This window comes from Otolemur garnettii, unplaced genomic scaffold (assembly GCF_000181295.1).
Source record: "Otolemur garnettii isolate 467f Iridium unplaced genomic scaffold, OtoGar3 scaffold00023, whole genome shotgun sequence".
Taxonomy (NCBI): Eukaryota; Metazoa; Chordata; class Mammalia; order Primates; family Galagidae; genus Otolemur; species Otolemur garnettii.
In genome coordinates this window covers 13,403,321-13,428,942 of record NW_003852418.1, presented here as the reverse complement: position 1 = coordinate 13,428,942, position 25,622 = coordinate 13,403,321, and the positions used below count along the sequence as shown (strand labels likewise).

The 25,622-nt window shown below is 42.9% G+C and overlaps 1 non-coding gene across 1 annotated transcript; it reads left to right on the top strand.

The window, feature by feature from the left end:
* Positions 1 to 1,178: 1,178 nt before the first annotated feature.
* On the top strand, positions 1,179 to 1,285 carry LOC111724495. Its single transcript, XR_002772791.1, has one exon. It is a non-coding gene; the product is annotated as a U6 spliceosomal RNA (small nuclear RNA).
* Positions 1,286 to 25,622: the final 24,337 nt, after the last annotated feature.

Below are 25,622 nucleotides of genomic sequence, written 5' to 3'. Positions count from 1 at the left end.
ATGGCCTCTGCCTTCGTGCTCACACAATGGCTGCCATAGCTGCAAGCACCACATCATCACAAAACCAATGTTAAAGGAAGGCAAAAATAGGAATTTGTCCTCACGTGTTTCTTTTTACCAGAAAGAAAAACTTTTCTTAGAAATTTCTAAGCAAAGCCCTGGCAGATCTGCTTCCAAAGGAGATGCAGTTATAGGAATCAGATTTACACTTCCACCTAGAGCAACAAAAATCCAGATAATAAATATATGAAATGCTAGTTGTTAAGACACTGAGCATCAGACAATGAAGGGAAATGGTTCCTAAGAACCACGGGAAATGAGGGAAGCTCCATGGTTGTCCAGTTTGGAAATGAGGGAAGCTCATGGTTGTCCAATCCTCTACAGCTGTGAGAGGATTTCTGGGTGCTGGGGTGGGGAGAAGGGATTAAAGTGGAAATCAGTAAACTTCTCTGAGCTGAAATGATGGAGCTGAGGGTTTGATGAGAACAAAGGAGCTTGATTTGTACAGGGCAGCCTGGGGAAAAAACCAGCCAAAAGGAGCAGAGGAAACCATACCTAGTACTCACACGAGGCCAGGAACAGGACCTCTTCCCACCAGTCAGGTTGGAAAACTTCATCATTCACAGAGATAACATGGGTCTTAGCACTGGGAAATAGTTAGCTCTAACCTAAATAACCTATCAGCTGCTCTGATATTGCTCAACAAATCTTAAAAGCAAGAATCCAAAGGATCAGACCATTCTTATGTAAAGGAACTGAGTCTCAGAACAAAGTTCAAGAATAGTTTGTAGAAATACAAAGACATTCAGCCTCCATAAAGGTAAAATTCATAGTGTCTGGCATCTGATCAAAAATTGCCAGATACATAAAGCATCAAGAATGTAAATTTTAAAATTAGGAGGAAAATCAATTCACTGAAAAGACCCAAAACTGACACCAATGTTAGAATCGCTGACAAAAGCATTAAAACAGAGTTTATCACTTTAGTAGACGTGTGGAAGATAGGTCTTAAAAAGCAGAGCAAGTTTTATCTAAAAAAAATGAAAACTATATCTGACGTGAAAAATAAACTGGATGTGATTGATGGAAGATCAGAAATTGCAGAAGAAAATACTAGTGAACATAGATGCACAGCAATGGAAATTATTCAAAACAATTTTTAAAAAAGTAAACAGACTGTGCTGGCTTCGGCAGCACATATACTGGAATTGGAATGATGCAGAGAAGATCAGCATGGCCCCTGCACAAGGATGACACGCAAATTCATGAAGCATTCCATATTTAAAAAAAAAAAAAAGTAAACAGACTATCAGCAAGTTTCAAAAGGCCTAAATATGTATGCAATTGGAGTCCCTGAAAATAAAAGAATGAACGGCGGGGACGGAAATTGTACATGAAGAAACAATGGCGGATAATTTTCCAAGTTTTATGAAAACTGTAAACTCACAGATCTAAGCAGCTCAATGAACCCCAAGCACCAGGAACATGAAGACATTAAGAGATGTTATAATTAAATTGCTTAAAACAAAGCTGAAGATAATATCCTAAATGTAGCCTGGGGGGAGGGGGGGACAGGGTAGGGGGAAGTACATAATATGTATACACAATATATACACAGGCTATATATCAAACAAAAACTAAGAATGACAGCAACATTGCATCAAAAATAATGCCAGGAAGAAGACAGTGGGGCAGTATCTTTAAAGAAATGAAAAGAAACTAAATTTATCCACCTAACATCTTATAACCAGTGAATAATTTTGCCTTCCTGTTTGAAATATATTTCAACAGCACCAAAGGAATGATGGCATATTCCACCTAGGACTCTGCCTTGGTTCTTGTCTCACTTCAGAATCCTGGGTTGAGTTTTTGGACGCGTAAGATACCTTGCCATAGTTCTTGTCAAGTTCTCATCATAAAGAAATGTGTGTACTTAGGTAAACTGAGTCACAAGGGTCACCAGCCCCATGGGTAAGCAGAGGACGTGGAACATTGGGGTGGCAGCAGCCTTAACCACAAGGTCTCCTTGGAGTGGGGGTGTTTAATATGAACGCATATTTCATTTCAAACGTGAAGGCAAAATTAACACAGGATTTCCTAATCACCAGAATTGAGCTATAGAAAAATGTGAGGGGGAGTCTTTCAGGCCAAAAGAAAATAACACCAGAAGGAAACTGGAATTTACACAAAAGAATGAGAAGCACAATGGTGACTCTTAGAAAAGATACAACGTTCTCTTCTTGTATTTGATCTCTTTAAAAGATAAAATGACTAATTAGATAAAAATAGCAGTGGTGTACTGTGGGGCTTATAGTAAGTGCTGCAGAAGTCAGAGGCATGACAAAATAATTCCTCTCGTGGAGAAATGGAAGTTTATAATTGTAAAGTTTTTACACTCCATGTAAAGTGGTGTAATATTTGAAGGAATTGTGATAAGTTAAAGATCTATACTATGTAACCTAGAGTCATCAGTAAAATAACAGAGTTATACCTAATAAGCCGGGGAAGCAGATAAAATGGAACCAAATAAATTTAATTAATCAAAAGAGACAAGAAAAGAGAACAAAATATAGAGGGACAAATAGAGACTGCAAAAGAATAGATTTAAACACAATCATATCAATATTCATGTTAACTATAAATGGTCTGAACATTCAAAGACGAAAATTGAGATGTTAAGTAAAAAAGCAAAGCCAGACTTGGTCTGCCTACATGATACCCACTTTAAACACAAAGATACAAATAGATTAAAATAGGACAGTATTTGTGTTAATACTAATCAAAAGAAAGCTGGCATGACTATATTCACCAAAATTTTAAAGGTCTGGTTCTTGAAAGATTGTGCCAGGAGAATGAAAAGACAGGCCACAGACTGGGAGAAAATATTTGCAAATCCTGTATAGAATGACTTATATTCAGAACATATAGAGAGTTCTCAAACCTCAATAGTAAGAAAGCAAACCACCCAAAAAGATTTGAACAGATGCTTCATGGAAGAAGATATGGATAGCAAGTAAGCATATGAGAGGGTGCTCTATGTTATTCATCATCAGGGAAATTAAAATTAAAATCACAATAAAATAATGATACAACATTCTGAGAGAATGGCCAGAATTAAAAAGAATCACTCTATCAAGTGTTGGTGAGGATGTGGAGCAACTGGAAATCTCACACAGTGCCGGGAACACAAACTTGCTCACCTGCTTGGGAAGACGGCTGTCAGTTTCTTCAGAATTTAACATACATCAGCCGCATGACAGAGGCCTTTCATTTCTTGGCATTAACCCAAAAGAAATGAAAGCATGCATCCACACAAAGACTTGTACATGAATATTCATTACAGCTTCAGTTGCAATTTCCCCAAACTGGAAACAACCCACATGCCCATTCACCCAACAGGAGAATGGATGAATGAATCAGTGGTAGATTCGTACCAGGGGACATTACTCAGCAATGAAAGGAAATGAGCTCCTAGACATGGACGTGAATGAATCTCAGAATAATTACGACTAGAGAAAGAAGTCAAGCCAAAAAAAAATGCATAGTACCTTAATTCATTTGTCATAACATATATATATTAAAAGAAAGCAAATCAGGGCGCACCTGTGGCTCAAAGGAGTAGGGCGCCAGCTCCATATGCCGGAGGTGGAGAGTTCAAACCCAGCCCCAGCCAAAAACTGCAAAAAAAAAAAAAAAGAAAGCAAATCAGGTACCTTGGGGGAGAGGGACAGAGAGAGGAAGGAGGAGCAGATTACTAAGGGCCAGAAGAATCTGGATGGCAATAAGTCTGTTCATTACCCTGATTGTCGTGATTGTTTCTCAGGTAGGTACGTATGTCAGAACTTGTCAAATTGTACCCAATAACTATGTGCAGCTTACAGTGTGTTAACTAGACCTTAACAAAGCTGATCAAAAGGAGGAGGAGGCAGAATCCGCAGCAGCTGCTCGCAAGCTTCTGTCCCCTCAGCCTCCGTTAGCTGGAGTAAGCCATGAGCCTGTGCCCTATTTACAAGGGAGGCTGAAAAGTAAATATAGAGCGTCTGCCCTCACTAAACAAAGTGGGGCTCTGCACCCAGGGAGAAAGGAAGAAACCAGGGAAATTCATTTGCAATGATCAACCAGCAGCGTCTGCTGCCCCAGTGTTGAGTGATAGATGTGCATGTTAGCTCTGCCTTCACAAAAGTCAATTTTGCTCAAAGTAATTAATTTCCTCTTCAGCAACAGATCGGGTGGTGATATTCGCCTCAGGAAAACCTATAAAAGAAAAATTGGATCCACAAACTAACAAAGAAAGAGGAAGTCCAACCCTAAACGCTGGTCCTAAAAGAGACCCTCTCAGACATGGGAGCCAGGCTGAGCTTCACCCGTGTTCATCGGTGGCCTGGCAAGATCCTCTATGTGGCTGTGACCAGGGGCAGCCCAGTGAAGTCAGGAATATCTAAGAACAGAAGTCAAGATCGTACAGAGGAAAGCCTGGTCAGTCAGGGAGAGGAAGGGAAATTCTAAATATGTAATGATACTGACGTCAGAATTCTCCTAACCCCTACCCACTCAGGTCCGAGTCTGGAATTAAGAAAAAAACTAAAGAGCTGTTTGGCTAAGAACTTAATAAGATGAGACCACCCACAAAATTAACTAGTTTAACAGAGAGATACCAGACAGGAGGATGGAGCGGCTTACTCTCCCAATTTACAGAGTGATAATAGATCTCCTGCAGTTCAGGGTGGAAGGGCAGGACAGGAACCCAGCGAGAAGGGATGAAACCAGGGCAGGAGATCGAGGATAAGATGGGAGAGACACTGTGAAAACCAACCACAGACGAGGTCGGACAATTAATGTGTGGGCTCATCCTAGAAAAAGGGCTACGTAGCCTCTTGCTGAATGTCACTTGTCACCTTCGAGGTATGACTCTTGGAAAGCTATGCCCTGATGCCAGCGCCAACGCCACCCTTCAAAGCAATTGTGGAACTCTTTTTCCGGACTGGCCATCAGAGCTGCAGCCACATGAGGTGTAACAATTAAGTTTGAGAATTCATCCCAGAAAAAGTCCTCCAAACCTCACTGTGAATATCACTATGGTCACCGGATGGCCAAGGAGAGGACTTCGAAGGTGACCATAGCGATAATCAGCAGTGAGGTATGAGGACTTTTTCTAGGATGAATTCGCAAACCTACTTGTACTTGCCTGACCTCCTATGTTCATGAGCTCATGACCAAAACCTGCCCCGGGGACGCGGAGGGCTAGGCCTGGCTCCTGCTGCAGGCAGCTGGGTCCTGCAACTTCAGGGATCGGGTGCATCCATCACACTCCTTTGGTTGAAAATTATAGAAAGGCAGCTCAAAATGTCTTAGCAGGAAATAAAAACAAAGAAATTGCTTGATTCACGTCACTGAGGAATTCCAGGGCTACAACTTTCAGGCCCTGCTGGTGCTCAAACAGCACCATGTAGATGAGGTTCTTTCTGCCTTGTCTGGGCTGTGCTGGCAGAGTTAGCCCTGACCTTAGCACTCCGTTTCCAAAGCCGGAAACAAATCCAGAACGGTTAAAAAGAATGGGTTCAGCCTAATGATTCCTAGAGTCAAGTCCTATGGGCCTGCTGGGGTCATGTGACCATTCCCACAGCAACTTCAGTGTTCAAGAGGGTGGACCTGGCCAAGTGGCCACAGCTGGACCATGCACCTGTCCCCCTGGAGAGGCGGAGGGGAGTTCAGCCCCATTTGAATGGCCCAGAAAGAGAGCGAGAGCAAAGTTCCCACGGGAACTCTGAACTGCTGACATCAGAAGAGGGGGGACAGAGGCTGGGCAGGCATCAACACAGATGTGGTCTCTGGAGTAAGGGACCAGTCCAACACCACAGGACTTCAGCCTCCTCCTGCACATAACACTGGTCGTCAGGCGAATGGTGGGGCGGGGGGGCCCCTCACATCTCAGTTCCCCTCTCTTTATTTCTCTGGGCAACGTCACACCTCATTTTCGGGTCTCTCATACTAACCCGGCCTCCAAACTCCAATCAAGGAAACATGCCCAGTAAAAGGTTTTGCTAAAGTGCTAATAGCAACAGGTGGGGCGGCTTGAACAATCGGAGGGACTTTCCAGTATTTGGTTCCATCCTTACGTGTGAGGTGGCAGTCTAAGGGACTTCAGGATGCCCTCAGCTCCTCCCAAGAAGATCACATTAGGGGGGAAAACGCCTCCATGCAAGGAAATTGTGGTATTTTTAGAAACAGAGAAATGGGCACAAAGTAACCAGAAACTAGGACTATTACTCTCTGCTCAGAACTATTAACAATGTCAATAGCGATAAATCGTGACTTATTTCTGTGCTTTATTTTCCCTTCTTCACTGTTTAACTTATTCAGAAACATGCACTGATTTTGATATTATAGAAAAGGAAAAAGCATTACGTCTTAAATCACGATACCCTCTTTCAGCGACAATTGTTTTTACTCGGATGATGTTTTAAGCTAAGAAATGTCAAGTTCAGAGAAAGTGAAACCTCGAGCCTGACATCCTGAAATTTGGCCATTTATTCCAAATCCGTTGGAATGCCTCTGGCGATCATCGTCTGCAAAACAAACACACGCACAGAAAGATTCCATGACATTTCTTTTTCTAAACCACATCAAATGATTTGCAGAAGATGGGATACAAATATGAATAAATCAATCAAAATTTGCTTCTCTTGTTCTTCCAAGGGCCAGTCCTGGTTCTATTTTCGAGGGTTCATTGGAAATAAGTTCTTTAGGGGAAATCTCGTGGAGTCTGGGGGCTTTTATTTATTTCTTCATTTCCTCTCCTGTTAAGCCATATTACTCATAATGGCAGAACACTGGCTGCCTCTATAAACGTGGCCCTTTCTGTTTATCTTGTAGTCGCCTGTCAAAGCAAATAAGCCTGCTTTGCCTTAGAGCTTGAAATTAAATCGTGGGAGTCTACATCCCTCTAGTGAAGGTGAACCAGAGTGGTGTGAATTCATACCCAAAGGGACAAGCAGCAGAACATCTGTGCCTGGGGCAATTAGGCAACCTCAGAGTAGGAAGCAAAGAATTCTCCAAAGTATGTTTATACAGGGTATCCGTAAAGTTCATGTGCGATTTAAATTAGCCAACTATTTAAATTTGCACACAAACTTCACGGACACCCCATATATCCAGTGAAGTTCATCAGTTTTCTTAAATATAAAAACATCTGCTGGCTCGGCACCTGTAGCTCAAGCGGAACCTACACCAGAGCTGGTGGGTTCGAATCCAGCCTGGGCCTGCCAAACAATGACAACTACAACCAAAAAATAACTGTGCATTATGGCAGGTGCCTGTAGTCCGAGCTACTTGGGAGGCTGAGGCAACTAAATCGTTTAAGCCCAGGAGTTGGAGGTTGCTGTGGGCTGTGATGCCATGGCCCTCTACCCAGAGCGACAGCTTGAGGCTCTGTCTCTAAATAAATAAATAAATCTGCTTTTACACATCTTACTCTATCAAGATTGTGGCTGTAAAAGTTAATTCTCACTGATGCTATTAACAAAACTAAGAAGAAAATCTCACTCCCTACTGAGCTTCCTCTACCACTGGGCCATGATCTTAAGTGAAACTCAAATTGCTAAGAGAATCTCCTTTAAAACATTGAAAGCACAGAAGTGGGCGCTCCTGATCATGGCTACAGGCTCTTGTTCTTGAATGCCACTCACATATTTCCTGGACACTTCCCATTCATCAGGGAGTAATAGTAGTAAGTACCAAGCGCTTGCCATGATCCTTAAAATGCGAACCCCTTGGTATCTGGTATCCTTTGTAATCCACACAACTCTGAGAGGTTAATGTTTTTATGTTCATTTCACAGATGTCAAAACTGAGTTTCAGTTAAGCAGTCAATTAGAATTCATCCATTTCTCCTAAATATACGTTAAAATGAATACACAACCCTGAAAATAAGAAGGTATTTTATCCATGCACTGTGTAAAATTTATCTCTCATCATACCTGTTTTGTAGCTACCCCAGATTTAGAAAATTCAAGGCGAAGAAAAAAAGGTTTTTAAAAATCTGCTGAGTTCCTCCATGTGCCAAGTCCCACCTTTGTGTTTTCCAAACCGTTAACCACCTTTGACGATCAGGTACAGTGATCAGGATACATTCCTGGTCCTATACTTTTTCAAGTGCAATGATGATGATGAATTACTGTTACTATACTATCTCTACTACTGTAATAAAACCAAGTGCAAGCCATGGGCAGGGTGACAACTGGGACTCAGGTCTCTCAGGGGAAGATATGAAAGCCAGTGTTAATCTCCAGGCATCAGGTGTGTAAATTACAAGCCCAGCTCCACCACCCACAATCTCCAGACTTCAACTCAGGTGTATTAATTATAAGCCCAGCTCCACCACCCACTAGCCATGTGGCTCTAGATGAATCAGGGAAACTCTTCAAGCTTTGGTTTCTTATGGTAACAGATTCTAACTTGCATGGGCCACTGTTCCTCCAAAAATCGAGTGAAGTAAGGCACACGGGGGCTGGGTTTGCCCACAGTGAGTTATCATGATGGCCAGCCCCTAAGGCGGCCCCAGTGAGTCCAGCCTCCTGGCACTCACTTTCCTTATACCCCTGTCCCCTTAGATAGGGGTGAGCTGTGCCGAATGTTGTGGAAGTGATGGTGCCTGGCTTCCGAGAGTGGCTCATAAAAGACTCTGTAACGTGTGCCTTTGTCACTTAGCTCACTCTGGGGGCCACACAGACGCCCAAGCAGGCTTCTGGAAAGGCCCCTGTGGAGAGGAACTGACGTCTCCTGCCTGCTGGAGCACCAGCATGCCCCCCCCGCCCCCCGTATGAGTGAGCCTTCTTGGAACTGGATCAGCCAGCCATGATAGCCAAACTTTCAGACGACAGTGACCCTAGGTAACACTAGGATGGCAATCTCACAAGATACATCAAAGCAGATCTACTAAGTTAAGCCACTTCTGAATTCTAGACCCACAAGCATTGCAAGGCAAATAAATGTTTATTGCTGTTGTAAGCCACGAAGGTTTGTTACGTGGCAGTAGATAGCTAATACAGCCCTCAAACAAACCTTAAGTTATCAGTAGAAGTCAAATTCCCCATTCTTTATGCTCCATCAAAAAAAATGCCTTTCCAGAAAGGTAAGACCCTTTGCAGTCAACAGTCAGCGCTGTAGCACAGGAGATTCAAATAATGCCGATTTGAAGATAGATTCAAATGAATTTATTTTTTAGGCATGGAGGCGTTGAGTGGTACCATTCAGGTGACCACATGCCTTTCTCCTATCCACACGTGATCATATCCATTGAGAAGTTTAAAATTCCATTCCTAACGCCACCAGCTCGACACCTGTCCTAACCCAACTGCAAACCCAACTGCAAATCAGCAGGCTAGTTTGCACTTTTAATTTCGGTTTGCAGATCCCCCAGTGTGATCGTATTTCATGATTCTCAGCATTCACTGCCTCATTTCTTTTTTTCTGCTTTCTCCCAGCAGCACAGAACAAGAGAAGCACACAAAGCCACATTTCTAGTGGAGAATCTGGCTTTTCCTACCTCTGCCTGGTATCCTTCTCATCAGCGGCAGCAGCAGGAACGGGCGCAGAGGGAGCAAGAACGGGCTTAATATTTCTGTATTAACAAGACTCACAGTAGCAGCAGCCCTGTGCAGCCTTAGCAGTCACATCAGAATCCATCTCTATCTTAGCAACCTGTCCACACGCTCCAGGTTCTGTCCCCCTGTACAAAGCTTCTCATCAATTGTTCCAGAAAAAGTTTGGAATCAGAGAGAGGTCCTTAGCTTTTCCCCCAGGTTCTAGTGATGAGCAGATTACTTCTTGCTGGTCCTGCCTAGAGAAAAGTGCCGGAGTGAAAGGTCAGGCCCTGGCACCCAGGGGCTCTCTCTGCAGACTGTGCTATTGATGAGGGTATAACTGGGTCCACCTGGAGATATGTTTGCTTGTCCCCTGTTGGGAAGGGAGGGTGCTACTTGCATCTAGTGAGTAGAGGTCAAGGATTCTCTAAACATCCTACAATGCATAAGACAGCCCTCCCCCTTTCAACAGAGAATTATCCGCCTCGAAATATCAACAGCACTGGGGTTAACAGACCATCTTTCATACTTGCAGGGCTGTCCAACCTGAAACCTGCTGGCTGCACACAGCTTATTTAAGGATAGTTTTGATTATCTGGGGTATCAGATACCACCAAAAGTACCCACAGACCTTTTCTTCTGCTCATTCAGCTTCCATTAGTGTTTGCATATTTGCGTGTGGCCCAAGACAACTTTTATTCTTCTGATGCACAGCAGAAAAGAAAAAAAAGTTGGACACTCCCACTAGATCTGAAAATCCCATAGAATCAAACTCCATTGTGCATCCCAACATTAAATTCACATACTCTGTATCTGTAAGAACATTAAACAAATAAGGGATTTTTGTCCCTTACATAAATACAAGCCAGTGTTAGGGAATCTGATGCTGCTAAATATCTCACACAGGGTTCCATAATGTCTCCTTAGATGAATGTTGCCTCATAATCACAAAATGGTTGCACCACCTCCAGCATCACATCCCCGTTCCAGGTGGGAAAAAAAGTGAGGGTCAAGTGAACCTAGGACATGTTCCAGGTGAGAGTGGCTGCCTCTGTCTCCCATCCCCATGGAGCTTTTACTTATGTTTCATTGATCAAAACTGTGTCTCTTATCTTTAATGAAGGCTTAGAAGTGTACTATTTTTTTTTAACTAGGAATGTTGATGCAACCTAGTTTGTTTGTTTTTTTTATTAAATCATAACTGTGTACATTAATGCAGTCATGGGGTACAATGTGCTGGTTTTATGTACAATTCAAAATATTTTCATCAAACTGGTTAACATAGCCTTCATGACATTTTCTTAGTTATTGTTAAGACATTTATATTCTACATTTAGTAAGTTTCTTTCTTTTTTTTTGCAGTTTTTGGCCAGGGCTTGGTTTAAACCCACCACCTCTGGCATATGGGGCCAGCACCCTACTCCTTTGAGCCATAGGCACCTCCCCATTTAGTAAGTTTCACATGTACCCTTGTAAGATGCACCGTAGATATGGTCCCACCAATTATCCTCCCTCCACCCATCCTTCCCTATCCCCTCACCTCCCTTTCCCCTTCCCCTATATTCTTGGGCTATAACTGGGTTATAGCTTTCCTATGATAGCTATAAGTTAGTTTCGTAGTAAGACTGAGTACATTGGATACTTTTTCTTCCATTCTTGAGATACTTTGCTAAGAAGAGTATGTTCCAGCTCCATCCATGTAAACATGTAAGAGGTAAAGTCTCCATCTTTCTTTAAGGCTGCATAATATTCCATGGTGGATGCACCCTAGCTTAAAAAGAATTGTTGTTCTGTCAATAAGATGAAGGAAAAATTAACATATTGTGGGCATCTAATTTTGTTATCACACCCTCTGGTTCAGAATTTTCACATCTAAAACTTTTTCACAGCATGTGAAGATGTGACTACTCTGAGGATATTCATCACGACATGGTTAATATAGAAAAAAGAAAAGCAGAAACCACATATACTTATGCAGCTGATGCTGTGGGGTCACACCCGGATGCCCTTAATGGGCTGTGTTTCCTCCCCACGATAGCAGGGTTGGCTGCTGACAGCTCCAACTGATGGCTTCTCCAGAGGACCAGAGAATCGCCTGGGTTCTTCCTCTGTCCTCATCTGCCTCCCTCCCTCCCTCCATAAATCATTCTTACAAAAACGCCCATCTCAGGCAATGCTTCTAGGAAACCTGTAATTAAGACAACATATATCAATAGAAGGCTGGACACTTAAATGAAGATATAAGCACATAATAACCAATGCCAGTTGGAATTAAGCAAAGCTGTTTACCACGATATTGGCAAGATGTCTGCATTATTTCGTTGAATGTAAGAAAAAAGAAAGTTAAAGAGCATCACGCATAATATATTCCGATTTATGTTTTTTAAATGCTATACCTCAATCTGCTTAAATACACTATTTAGGAAGTTTCTAGAACACAAAAGAAACTGTTGGCATTTATTTCCCCTGGTTAAAATGTTGGTCTTCCATTCTTTAGTATTGTTTGACTTAAGAAAAAGACGTTTTCTTTCATGATTTAAAATGTTTTACTCAAAATATCTCCATTATCCAACAGGATGAGATGTTGAGATTTTTGGTTAATAGTATTTCTGACCGAAAGATTCAACTTTAGAAGAATTAACTAGAAGGCTAGGTTCCAGTCCAACTCGGCGATGTGCTGAGTCAGACAGGCAAGTCTTACCACCTCTCAGACGTTAATGTGCAAAATAAGAGTTAAAATAAACATTATACATTAATCTACGGTGTTCTGTGAGAAATAAACAAAGTAATGCAGGTGTAGAGAGTCTGTAAACCATACATCTTTAAATGATATCACTGGAATCAATGATGATGCAGCAAATCTATCAAGACTTTGGACATCCATGGATGCAAATTAAACAATGTTACGTGGTATGCTGGGCTGTGCTCCTGTGACACAAATGAGAAAACCTGACTGTTCTCAGGGCCACTTAGGAAGTCTAGAGAAAGAGGCCTGGAGGGAAGCAGCGCAAAAGGTGGCTTTTTAATCCCTAAGCACAGAAAAAGCATGTTGCAGAATAGTCTGGTGAAGAGGTGCTGGGCCCCGGCAGAGAGAGCTGCAGCCTGTGGCCAGCACCACCGACAGGGGTGTCTCCAGGCCCTGGAGAAAGACGGCTCCTGGAAACGGGCCCAGCTGCACCAGCGATACAGAAGTAGCCGCAGCATCACCAAAAACATAGCCCTCTGCCAGCGTTTCTGAACCGTCACTGGCTACGCAGTTTTGAAATAAAGAATCTGACTCTTGCCAAGACTTAAAAGGGGGGAAGACTTCTAGTGTTTTAAACATTAGAAGAAGATTCAGACTTCGGAAACAACAACAAGGTCAGGGTTACCTGTTTTATGTAGCCATGGAAGGCCTGTGAGCAGCCAGAATCCAAGTCGTTTGATGTACACATTTGTGCACATCTTTTAATAATTTCGGGTCTCTGGGAAGCTGACTTTGAGACAGTCATTAGCATTCAGGACTTTGAGTAGGAGGTGCTCTTAGGATCAACACCTGTGAAGGGGAAGGACGGGAGGGTCGGACAGAGAGAAGCAGAGCTACACTGCTACCTCAGTGAAGGGTTTGAGGCACTGTGGTCACAAAAGGGCTGCCACATGCCAGCCATCACAGCCATAGCTTTCCCTGGACTGGCTCTTTTCTTTCCCAGAACTGGAAATGTTTCCAGAAGGCCCTGGAAGACCAGGCTTTATATTTCATTCAGCAGAACTGGGCCGTCTGGCTATCCCTAGCTAAAAAAGGGAGGCTGAGAAAGTAAGTTTCTGCCGAAGAAGAAATCAACCAGGTTCGGATTAGACCCCCTGCAAAAGGATCTAAAAAACATAGTAGGGCTGAGTACATTGGATACTTTTTCTTCCATTCTTGGGATACTTTGCTAAGAAGAATATTTTCCAGCTCCATCCATGTAAACACGAAGGAGGTAAAATCTCCACCTTTCTTAACACAGTAAGAAAAAGACATGAAGGCTATGTTAGCCAGTTGGATGAAAGTATTTCAAATCGTATATAGAAACAGTACCCTGTACCCCATGATAGTATTAATGTACACTGCTATGATTTAATTAAAAAAATTTTTTAAATAAAAAATGTCTTGAAAAGTAAAAAATGATCTACAAAACATACACAGTGCCTACCTTGTATTGTTCGCAAGCTTGCCTGTGGACCCAGACTCCTTAGCTTATCTCCTCTTAGTTTACAATGACCCTGTCCTGTGGGCTTTCCTCCCATGCCCATTTGATAGATGAAGAAACTGAAGTTGAAAGATGTCTTGTCCAAGGTCGTATAATCAGTAAGTAGCAGAGATTCCATTCAGACCGAAGACTGTGTAACCCCAGAGTCCGTCCTCATAGCTGTGTCCCCTCATTGCTTTCCTGCAGGAAACTACATGTGTACACTAGGAAAGTGGGACGGGACATATACAAGTGGCCCTGAGGGACGAGGAAGATTAAGTCTGAGGCTCGAATTGCACCTTGTACGGTAAAGAAAAGCAAAGTCTCGCTTCTTCCCTCAGCCTGCTCTGTACACGAAGAAAATTAAGGTAAAATTAAAATGTTTGACCAACACTACCCAATGCCTCGCTGCTCCATGAGTGGTCCCCAAGCCACACCCTATGAGCAGCCTCTGGGAGCCTGTCAGAATGCAGAATTTCAGGTTCTAATCCAGACTTCCTGAGTCAGAGTCTGCTTTTCAACAAACTTCCCAGGTGATTCTTCTTCCCAAGGAGCAAGAGCAGCGGTTCTCAACCTGCGGGTCACGACCCCTTTGTAACACTGAAAATACATGGCGGCATTAGGAAGGGTGAGAGCCACTGTTCTAGAGGGATCGCTGAGAGTTCAGGTTGGGAGGATAAGCGGCAGAAGCCCTGAATGCTGACTTTGCGCCTAACTCAGTTAATCAAACTGGACGTTATCGTAATAAGCCAGTCACCACGCAGTACAGAGATTACCTCACTTAGTCACTTCCCTCTGCTAACGTTAGGGATGACCACTCTTAACTATTGAGGCAGATGAGGGAACTCATCTGATTTAGTCACTGGACCAATGTCCCCTAACTTGGCAGAAACTAAGAGGTGAACTCGCCGTGGATTAATTCTAGAAGTCGCTTGCTTTTGCACCACCCTACCCCCCATCATTATGGAGGCTGTGAAGAAAGAAACATCAGCTGGCCAACTCTAATGAGATCTGAGACACTAACCACTCAATTATCTAAATGCAGCTATCTGTTGAGAACTTGCAATGCCGGCTTCCACCAACATCCAGAATACACTTCAACAACTTTGCTCTTCCCTCGGTCTGTGTTTCACCAAATGAAAATAAATTTTCCTGCTAACTGAAACAAAACAGAATTAGGAAGGTGAACCAGCAGCCGAGAGTCAGCGATGGGCCAAAGAGGTCTCCCATAAATGATTTTGGATTTTCCACTGTTTTGAATTATCCGTGCCACTGCTCCCCTCCTTGGCACTGATAACTGAGTGTTAACTACATTACGTGCAATTAAATTCAAAATATTTGAGCAGCAATTAGAAGGATTCATCAAACCTAATGGCGCAGTCATGATTTCCTGTGCGCTCATCAGTACTACTCAGGGAAAAAAAATTTGGCATGTAGAAATATATTCTTACCAGATGATAATTATAAAACAAATATTGTGTCTGGTGTTCTCCTATGAGCTGATATCTATCAATAGTAAACAAATTAGAAGATTCTAACAATAGCGACCCTACCGCTATCAGGAGTTTTTTATATTCTTCGTTAGAGATCTGTTGTATCAAGAAGGCATTTGTTCCACAGTCAATCAGGAAGCCGCATTTGTGTCGACTCTTTGGTTTATAAGGTTATTTACCAGTATTTTCTTTCTTCTTTTGAGATCCTCTTAGCCTCTGATTGTTGGTTACCCAGCAAAGGAATTCACGGTAGCAGATACAGGTCACGTGCGTCATCCACTTCAGGTTTACCAGGAGCCAAGGTGGATGTGCTCCCTGCACACAGATGCTTCCCACTTCAAGGTGGTCTCTTTCTCTACCTGGGAGCTTCCTCTTGTACCCGGAGAGGCTGCTCAGCCAGAGACTTAAGGCCCCTATGCACAAGGCTCCACTAACGTGGATGAGAATCAGAAGATACGTATCCTAGTTTTCCCACTGCTTGGTGGGTCAGTTCATGGCTGTTCTACAGTACAGGTTGCCTGGTGGGGGGAAGCCCAGGTGCCCACGGGGGTAAGCTGCTCTCTAGTGCACCTGTACTGGCTTTCCTCCTTTGCCCATCTCTCTTTGTTCACACTTTCACTGAACTTCCTGGGATCATCTTCCAAATACCCTCTCTGCACCCTAACTCCTGACCCAGGGTCTGCTTTGGGAAGTTACCCAATCAATGCACCCCATTTGTTTAAGGGCTCAACTCTCTTATGAAACTTGGTGGGGGTCAGAGGCAAACTCCCATGGTAGAGGTTTTATCTCAGTTTTCTGAATTCCTGTGTAGCTAGGACAGGCTATGTAGGCTCCAATAACCAAGTGAGTCTTGGGGAGTTGATGACACAAAAACACAAGGCTTGGGTAAAGTCTTCTCGGATTAAAGTACCTGCAGTGGGGGCAGAGCTATATCCAGTTCCCAGAAATGGTGCTTGGTGACTCTAGCTAAAGTTCCTGTTTCCAGAGAGGGTGTTGCTCCTTTCCAGTGAGGTGACCCAGGCAGCAGCAGTGATGGCCACACGTCTTCACACAGACTGACCTTGACCCTTCTCTGGTTACTCTGGTCCTCTGGCCTCTCCGTAGTTCCTTTAATGAGAAGTTCCTTTTCTCTTTAGATAGACCAGAGTTCATTTTCTGTGCTAGAAACGAAAAGGGCTCACTAACGTAGTATGTTGTGTTCTCCTTATGTATAAAAATAACAAGGATCTTCATTATGACACTGTCAGAGGCAAATGTTGGAGACAAACTGAATATCCATCAGGACACGTCTTATAAATTAGGAATTAACAAGCTGACAGCTCAAAACCAACAAGAAAGGTCTGACTGTGAATCTATGGAATTATCCCAAGATTAACTTCTTTTAAAAGCAGCATCACACCTGTGGTTTGCTACCTTCTGTGTTTTAAATACATACACATGCCCATATAGATGTACACCCCATGAGTGTGCATATCTAGTCCTGTGTGTTGTCATAGGGATAGACATGCATACAGAGAATCCCACAGGCTTTCTCAAGTATGAAATGTCTCTAGAAGGGTCTGAAAAAACGGTTTCCATCCCAAGAGGGGAACAAGTATCCTAAAATGCAGATGTAGGACCAAGTCTTACAACTCCCTATAGATTCTTTTTACTTTCAATTTTTTTTAATTTCATAATATTAAAGGGTATACATGTTTTGTTTATATGCTTTGTTTTGGTATAGATTTAGTCCAAATCGTAAGTGTGCCCTTTACCCAGATAATGTGTGTTGTACCCAATAGATGTAAATTGACCCATCCCCGCCTTCCCCCGCCCCCAGGTTGATGTTCATTGAGATTTACTTCCCTATGTTGATCAATTAGTTTGGTTTTGGTATTGAGCACGTGTTTGTTTCTCTGTTCTTGTGATTTTTCACTTAGAAGGATGGTTTCCCGTTCCACCCAGGTTGTCACAGAAGATACCAGATGGCCATTTTTTATGGCTGAGTAGTAGTCCATCATATGCATATAGCACATTTTATTAATCCATTCGTGTGTTGGTGGCACTTGGGTTTGTTTCTATGTCTTTGCAATTGTGGATTGTGCTGTTATCAACATTCAAGTGCAGGTGCCCTTGTCATAAAATGACCTTTTTTTCTTTGGGTAATTAGGAAATAAATGATGCTGGGAAAACTAGATAGCAGTATGTGAAAGCCTGAAACAGGAGCCGCACTTCTCAACACTCACAAACATTAACTCCTGGTGGATAAAGACTTAAGTTGAAGGCAGAAAACTGTTAAGAACCCTAGAAGTAAATATTGGAAAAACTCTTACAGATATCAGCCTCAGCAGAAAATTCATGAGGAAGACCTCAAAAACAATCACGACAACTAAATTAAATAAATGGGACCTGACCAAATTAAACAGTCTCCACACAGCCAAGGACATAACCCGAGGAGCAAAGAGACAACCCACAGAATGGGAGAAAATATTTGCATGCTATACATCTGATAAAGGACTAACAACCAGAATCTGCAAAGAACTCAAGCAAATCAGTAAGAAACAACCAAACAATCCCATTTAAAAAGTGGCCAAAAGACATGAACAGGAACTTTTCAAATGAAGATATGTTAGTGGTCTAAAAACTCATGAAAAAATGCTCAGTGTCTCTGATCATTAAGGAAATGCAAATCAAAACCACCATGAGATATCACCTAACTCCAACGAGAATGGCTCACAGTAAAAAGTCCCACAACAACAGATGCTGGTATAGATACAAAGAGAAAGGGACTCTAATACACTGTTGATGGGACTAAAAACTAGCACAGCCTTGATGGAAAATTGTCTGTAGATATCCATGTATGTTCTTTTATATTGTTTGAGTTTATAACTATGGGCCAGGTTCAGTGGCTCACAGCTGTAATCCTAGCACTTTGGGAGGCTGAAGTGGGAGAATCCCTTGAGCTCAGGAGTTCAAGACCAGCCTGAGCAAGAGCCAGACCCTGTCTCTATTAAAAATAGAAATATTAGCTGGGCATTGTAGGAGGCACCTATAGTCCCAGCTACTCAGGAGGGTGAGACAGGATGATCACTTGAACCCAGAAGACTGAGGTTTCCATGAGCTAGGCTGACACCACAGCACTCTAGCCTGGGCAACAGAGAGAGACTCTATCCCCCAAAAATTAAAAAAAAAAAAAAATCTTTTGAGTTTATACTTATGAACATATACAAATGTCATCCAATCAAAAATAAATAAAATTTAGATTTAAATGTGCAAATGAACTTAACATTTGAAGTTGAAAAAAAAAAAAGAACAGTTTCTAGACCCTGACACGCTCAGTCTAAGGTGAGATCACTTTCAGCATCTTCAGCAAAAGTTTAAGTAGCTCTGATACCAGGGCATACCTGTGAAACCTGGTCTAAATTCTCATAGATCAGAAGTGTTTTGTGCAGTATATTTCAGATTGTTCACATCTCTGCACTGAGCCCAAATTAATATTGAATGCTTTATGTTAATTTAAAAAAAATTAAGAAAGAGCTCACGCTGGGAAGAGGTACATTCAGTAATGTCCAAAGACTTTTTCGGGTGTCCTCAGCTGACACCAGCGGGGTTTCCCAGACCACTAATAAATGCCCAACAGCCAAAGTTTTACTGCCTTTCCTGGAATATTAAATGGAGACCATCATATGCTTATAACATGCTTTTTTTTTTTTTGGCTGGGGCTGGGTTTGAACCTGCCACCTCCGGCATATGGGGCCAGTGTCCTACCCTTTTGAGCCACAGACACCGCCCTATAATGTGCTTTTGATTTCGACATTAGCTCAGACGTATGCACACATACACACACACTATTTTCAGCGTTCATGAACCTTAAGGTTGTGTGAGGATTTTCCACTAGACTGTATTTTAGGCATGAGGACAAAGATCACTCTTTGAAAGTTGAAAGATCGCTATTTTCACTGAAATATTAGTGCGGTTGCCTTTCTCAGCTAAAATGCCCTCCTGCCCTATCCCAACTTTTGTCTCTTTCTTACTTTTTACTTTCTTTCTCTGGGCATCATGCCAAACACGCAGGGAGGTGACCCACTTTACCAATCTATTATAATCTCCTAAAGCCTCGGCCCTTTCAAACCAATTTATTTTTATATGGCATCTTCCATAAAAAAATTATCTCAAAATACTTGCTCGAGAAGAAGTAATGTTATAATGAAACGGTCTGGGCATTTAAAAAAATGTCTTGTTTGTGAGGATCAAGAGTTGAGCATATTGCAGTGATTTCCTGTAAGTTCACAGCTCTTAATGGAAGAGTTTTGTTTTTCTTAGCAATTCCTGTTTTAGGGAACCGTGACTGGCAAAACCTTAAACTTAGGACCAGATCACTGAGAGTGTGAGAAAGGTGTCGGAGCCAGATTGGGAAAGCATAACTGCACTTGATCCAGACCTCCAGCCACGCTGGTAAGCCAGGGTCCCGCTCCACTCCTGCCCCCACTCTCGGTTCCTCTTTCTGTCCCATTAACTCTCCCCTGGTGCCCTCGGGAACATTTGTCTGGCCTCTATGGCTCCAACCTCAAGTTCTTCCCCTAACATTCTGGCCATTTCTTTCCCTCATTTTTTCCAGAACCTTCTACCCAGCCCTGGTCTCTGATTCCCTTTCCTCTCCTTCTCTCTCCTGCTTCCCCTTTCTCCCAGGGTAGCTTTCTACTCTGCTGACCGATACCCTTTGAGTTGACCACTCTTCTTTTGCTCAGCATCCATTCTTCCCTATTTTGGCAAATCCACCCAAAGTCTCCTTTGGAAAATAAGGCCTCCCCCATCTGTGACCCCCATGTTTTAAGTAGGGCTTAGCCCAAGTCCAGGGTATAGTCGTGGAGCACAGGCTTGGCTAGTCCAATTAGAGCTTTCCATTTAGGCCACAGTGATGGGTTCAAGGTTGAACCTATGGTTCAAGCTAGGCAAACATATGTCAATTCTGGAATTTTCCACTGGAGTTGCTAAGCTGGTAAGATGTCAGTTAAGCAAAAAAATCAGCAAAAACTTTTCTTTGTAAAGGTCAAAAGAATAAATATTTGAGCCTTTGAAGGTCTTAAGGTCTCCGTTACAACTACTCAACTCTGATTCATGAAAGTAGCCTGGCTGTGTTCCAATAAAACTTTATCCATAAGAACAGGCAGCAAGCATTTGGCCTTAAAAATCATAGCTTGCTGATCCCTTGTCCAGATTTCTGGTGGCCATCTTTACCAACTCATGGGAAGAACCTACCTGAGCAAGAAACAGTCATAGAAGGTGTCCAAAAGTAGAGGGACAGATTTCTGACACTGATGTTTGAGCAACTAGATCTAGCTGTGCCTGACAGGAGAGCTACCCCCATACATTTTGGATACCTGAATGTGGTAGGCTGGATAGTGGCTCTCCAAAAGACATCCACCTCCTAATCACTGAAGCCTGTAAGTGTTATCTTCTACAGTAAAAAGGAACTTTTCAGATGTGATTAAGATAAGCATTTTGATTTGGATGGAGAGACAGAGAGGACAAGAGGAGGCAAAGTGACCACGGAGACAAAGATTGGAGTGATGCAGCCACAAACCAAAGAATGCTGCCAACCACCAGAACCTGAGAGAGACAGGAAATGCAGCCTTCCCAGAGCCTCCCGCCGAGGGCAGCTCAGCCAATGTCCTGACTCTGGCCCAGTGATGCTGATTTCAGATTTCTGGCCTCCATAACTGAGAGCAAATAAATTTCTATGGTTTTAAAACACAAGAGTTTATGGTATTTTGTTACAGCACCCATAGGAAACCAGTACAATGAGCAAACATTAAAAATCTTTATTTTTTTACTTAAGTTTATTTTTTTACAATGAGTTGCCAATTCCAACCAAACAATTCTTAATTCATTCAATATCCAAATCCTTCTTAGGAGAACATCCTTTCTTCATTTCAGCTTCTGGGGAAGCCAGATTTTTCAAAGGAGCAGATTACGTAAGTCCGTCTCCCCTTCTCTGAAATCCTAGAGCCATGGAGTTTCAGAAGGCAGGTTTTAAAAAGGTAATGACTGCATTTGTTATTCAAAATATTACCTGTCCGCCCCTGGGTTGGCGCTCCTTGCAGGAGGAATACACTGTTTTACTCTCCTGAGCTCAGATGGCATGACTTGGCTTGCCCCATGCTAAGTGAGTAGTAGTGACATGGGACCCCTTCCAGGGAGCTCTGAGAGCCATCCTGTGGCTTCATCACGTTCTTGCTTCCCTGTGGTGTGAGATTAGCAGTATCCCAGGTAATGACTGCTCCACCAGCCTGAGTCTCTCATGAAGAAGGGCATATCACATAATGTAAGCCCCCACTATGTGGGACTTCTTACCGTGGCATAAGTTCCCCTAGCCTGACTTATTCTGGGGTATCTATAGCATTTTATATAACACTGCAGAGTGTCCAAGATAGCACCCTAAAATCAATCACGTTAATATGCACGCTCAAGAAAAACATGTAAGCCCAGCCTGAGCAGCAGCAGCGCACCCCTCAGCGAGCAAGGACCCTCCTGAGCTGCCAAAAAAAAAAAGAAGAAGAAAAGAGAAGATGAGGCGAGGTGGCTCATCCTGTAATCCCAGCACTCTGGGAGGCCGAGGCGGTGGATTGTCTGAGTTCAGGAGTTTGAGACCAGCCTGAGCAAGAGCGAGACTCTATCTCTAAAAAGTAGCTAGGCACTGTGGTGGCACCTATAGTCCCAGCTACTCGGACGCTGAGGCAAGAGGATTTGAGCCTAAGAGTTTGAGGTGCAATGAGCTATGATGCCACAGTACTCTACAGAGGATGACAAAGTGAGACTCTGTCTCAAAAAAAGGAAAAAAATGTGACTCACACCTATAATCCTAGGACTCTGGGAGGCCTAGGCTGGTGGAATGCCTGAGTTCACACATTTGAGACCAACCTGAGCCAGAGTGAGACCTCATCTCTATAAAATAGCCTGGTCTAAAACTACTGGGCGGGCTCCAGTAGTCCCAGCTACTCGGGAGGCTGAGGCAAGAGAATCACTTGAGCCCAGGAGTTGGAGGTTGCTGTGAGCTATGACACCATTGCACTCTACCAAGGGCAACAAAGTAAGACTCTATCTCAAAAAAAAGAAAAAACATGTAAATATTTGCATTCAAGGTGATGAGTTAAGATGTACATATAGCCTCAAAGCTCAGAGCTGCAGGGATTTCAGAAGTTCAGGATTTGGGCTGTATTCACTCCCTGTGTCTTCACCCACTGCGCCACCATTTACAGCTCATCTCACAGCCCCATGATTCCACTGCAGCTGCCTCTCACAACCACTCACCTTCTCACTCCCAATTCCTTCAACTTTGTTTTGGCTCCGACCCTCCCTAAGCTCCAATTAATACAGCCATCCACATTCGGTGCTGTGATTTCTCACTTCCGTAAAACCTTTCCCTCCACTAGTATCAATGACCCCGTGCGACCCACGCGGTCTGTCTTTGGTCTCCCTTTTCCTTCAAATTTCCTAACTGGCCCCTGTTCCCTCCTCGTTACCCAAACATGCACCTTCCTGCAGAACCCTCCTCCATATTCCCTATTCTTTCCCTTTTTTGCACCCACACAATTGTTTTCATCCCACCTGGCTCTGACTCTCTCTCTCCATGATGACTTCCAAATCGATGTTTCCAGACCAAATCAATAGCTCCAGATGTGCCCTCCGTCCTGAGTTCCACCTCGTGCACAGATAAGGGTAACGTTCTCTGCACTGGTGTATAAGTAAACCAACAAGTAGCTCTTGAGCAGGAGATAACAGTGTGCCGTTCCAGCGATACTCATTAGAGGGGCACACTTCACAGAGGAAGGGATCTGGAATAGCATGTTCGATACTACAATTTTATATCTCAAAACTAAAAAATGGTGAGGTTTAGTTTGGTTTGGTTTGGTTTTGCAGGCTATAAGCGGAGTGCAAAAAGTCAAGCTTCATAAAACCTTCCTGCTTAGGTCTTGGTGTAGAATCCCCCTAAAATTGACCCTGAGACGGGAACAGAGAGCAAGTAGTTTGTTTTGTGTGTGATCCCAGGAAGTACGAGCAGGGGGGTGGGGAAGTGATACCCAGAATGGAAGACGGCCAATACGGGGCTTGTTACTATGTGGGCTACCTGGAGATCACTTCCGGTCTCCAGTGTACAACGTGCCTCATCCTTATAAGGGATCCTGGGTTATTTACATGCCCATGACTCCTGCTGGTCATTGATTAATAAAGGTTAATCCCAAGGATGTTAATTTCCTAGTGTTTCTGGCTGGCTTTGCAGGTGACAAAGCTGGCTCTGGCTGCAAGAGAAAGTCCTTTGGCAAAGACATGCAAGCCCTGGGGGTTGAACTTGGGCTAATGTGCAACAACCTCCTGGTAAGGGCAGGAGGGTAGAAGTGGGACCTTGGAACACCTGCTGCAGCTTGTGAGACTTAGTGGCCACTGCCACACTTGCTGGCTTACCCTAAATACGAACTTTCTTTTATATGCTTGAGTAAATTCCTACTTATGAGTCTTGCTAGAAGGTGGTGACCATTTACAATTATAGAAGCTAAAATCTAGTTATTCACATTCCAAGTCACCCTTGCAGTGAGGATGCAGGCACCTGATCCATCTTCAGCCAATCCAGTACACCCAGACCAGATTCAAAGGGTGAACTTTTGGTACTCCGTAGCAGGAGTCTGTTCCAGCAAGGCTGCCAGGATCACAGCAAGTCCTCAACAAATGTTTGCTGTTATTATGATTAAAGGAATATTTCTAAATATTTTCTGATGCTTAAAATATGAAACCCCTCCTTCCTTCCCTTTAACAGAAAAAAAAAAAACAGTCTTATGTACTCCAAAAATGTTATTTGATCTTCGAAAAGAAATTAAATATTTTTTTGTGGAAAATAAACCAAAGCAATGCCATAAAGCATCATGCTGTTGGCGAAACGTGCCCAGACCAGTGTGCTGCTACACCTGCCTTCAGCAATCTTTGCCCACTGAAAAACAAAAGCGTTTGAAAGATAATTGATTACGCTAACTAGACGATCTAGTTGAGACTCGCCATGTTCTAGACCCCACTGGCTGCTGGAGATAGCAAGATGAAAGACAAATTCCCCACCCTTAAGAAGAACACAGATTAGGAGGGGAGAGGTGCTGGTACAATAATAATTACCAACATGTTACCACAAGAGTATTTCCAGAGGCAATGAGAATGCCAAGGTGGGTGTCTAAATGAGCCAGGGGCACGTAATTTCTGATTGCTTAAACTGTACCTTGAAGTTCAAGTAGGATTTTCTAGAAAGGGGGAGAGAGAGTGCAGAAATATATTCCAAAGAAAAGGAATGGCCTGAGCAAAAGACGGGGAGATTTAAGAGTCTGGGGGATCTTGGGTACAACTAGGGCATAAATGAGCGGAGACGTGGAAGCCTACAGTTGGCCCCAGCGTCTACACCACGGTAGGCAAATCCTTCCAAGATTCCTTTTTCAGAAATAAAGGAAGGAAGTAAAAAACCAACCAACCAACAAAGAAACTAAGAAAGTATTGATTTTCAGAGAAAAGACGAAGGCTATTGCTTGCTGTCTTCCTCAGAAGAAACATCAAATACAAGCCTATCTCAACGACACTCAAGATTCCATTCTAAACCCCCATGATAAAGTAAACATTGCAACAAAGGGAGTCACACAAAGGTTTTGGTCTGCTAAGTCTTCAATAGCACTATGTCTAAAAAAACAATGTACGTATCTTAATTTTTAAATCTTTTATTGCTTAAAACTGCCGATGATTATCTGGGCATGGTAACTCAACCTGTAATCCCAGCATTTTCAGAGGCCAAGGTGAGGGGATCAGTTGAATCCAGGAGTTCGAGACCAGCCTGGACAACATAATGGGACCCTCCCCCATCTCTACAAAAAATTTTAAAAATTAGCCAGGCGTGGTGATGCACACCTGTATTTTCCCAAAGAGGCTGAGGCAGGCTCAGCCATTGCACTCCAACCTGGGTGACAGAGTTGTGTGTTTTTAGAGCTGTGTCTCTAAAAAACAAAAAAAAAAATTGCTAACGATTCTCTGAGCCTTCAGCAACTTGTAATCTTTTTGCTGGTGGAAAGTCTCGCCTCAATGCTGATGGATTCTGATTGTTCTGGGTAGTAGTTGCTAAAGATTGGGGTGGCCATTTATTAAAATAAGACAGCAATGATGTTTGCCACCTCTCTTGACTCTTCTCTTCATGAAAGGTTTCTCTGTAGTAGGTGATGCTGTGGGATGGCATTTTACTCTCAGAACTTCATTTAAGATTGAATCCTCTCCAACCCTGCTGAGGCTTTATCAAACTAAGCTGATATAATATTCTAAATACTTTGTTGTCTTTTATCAAT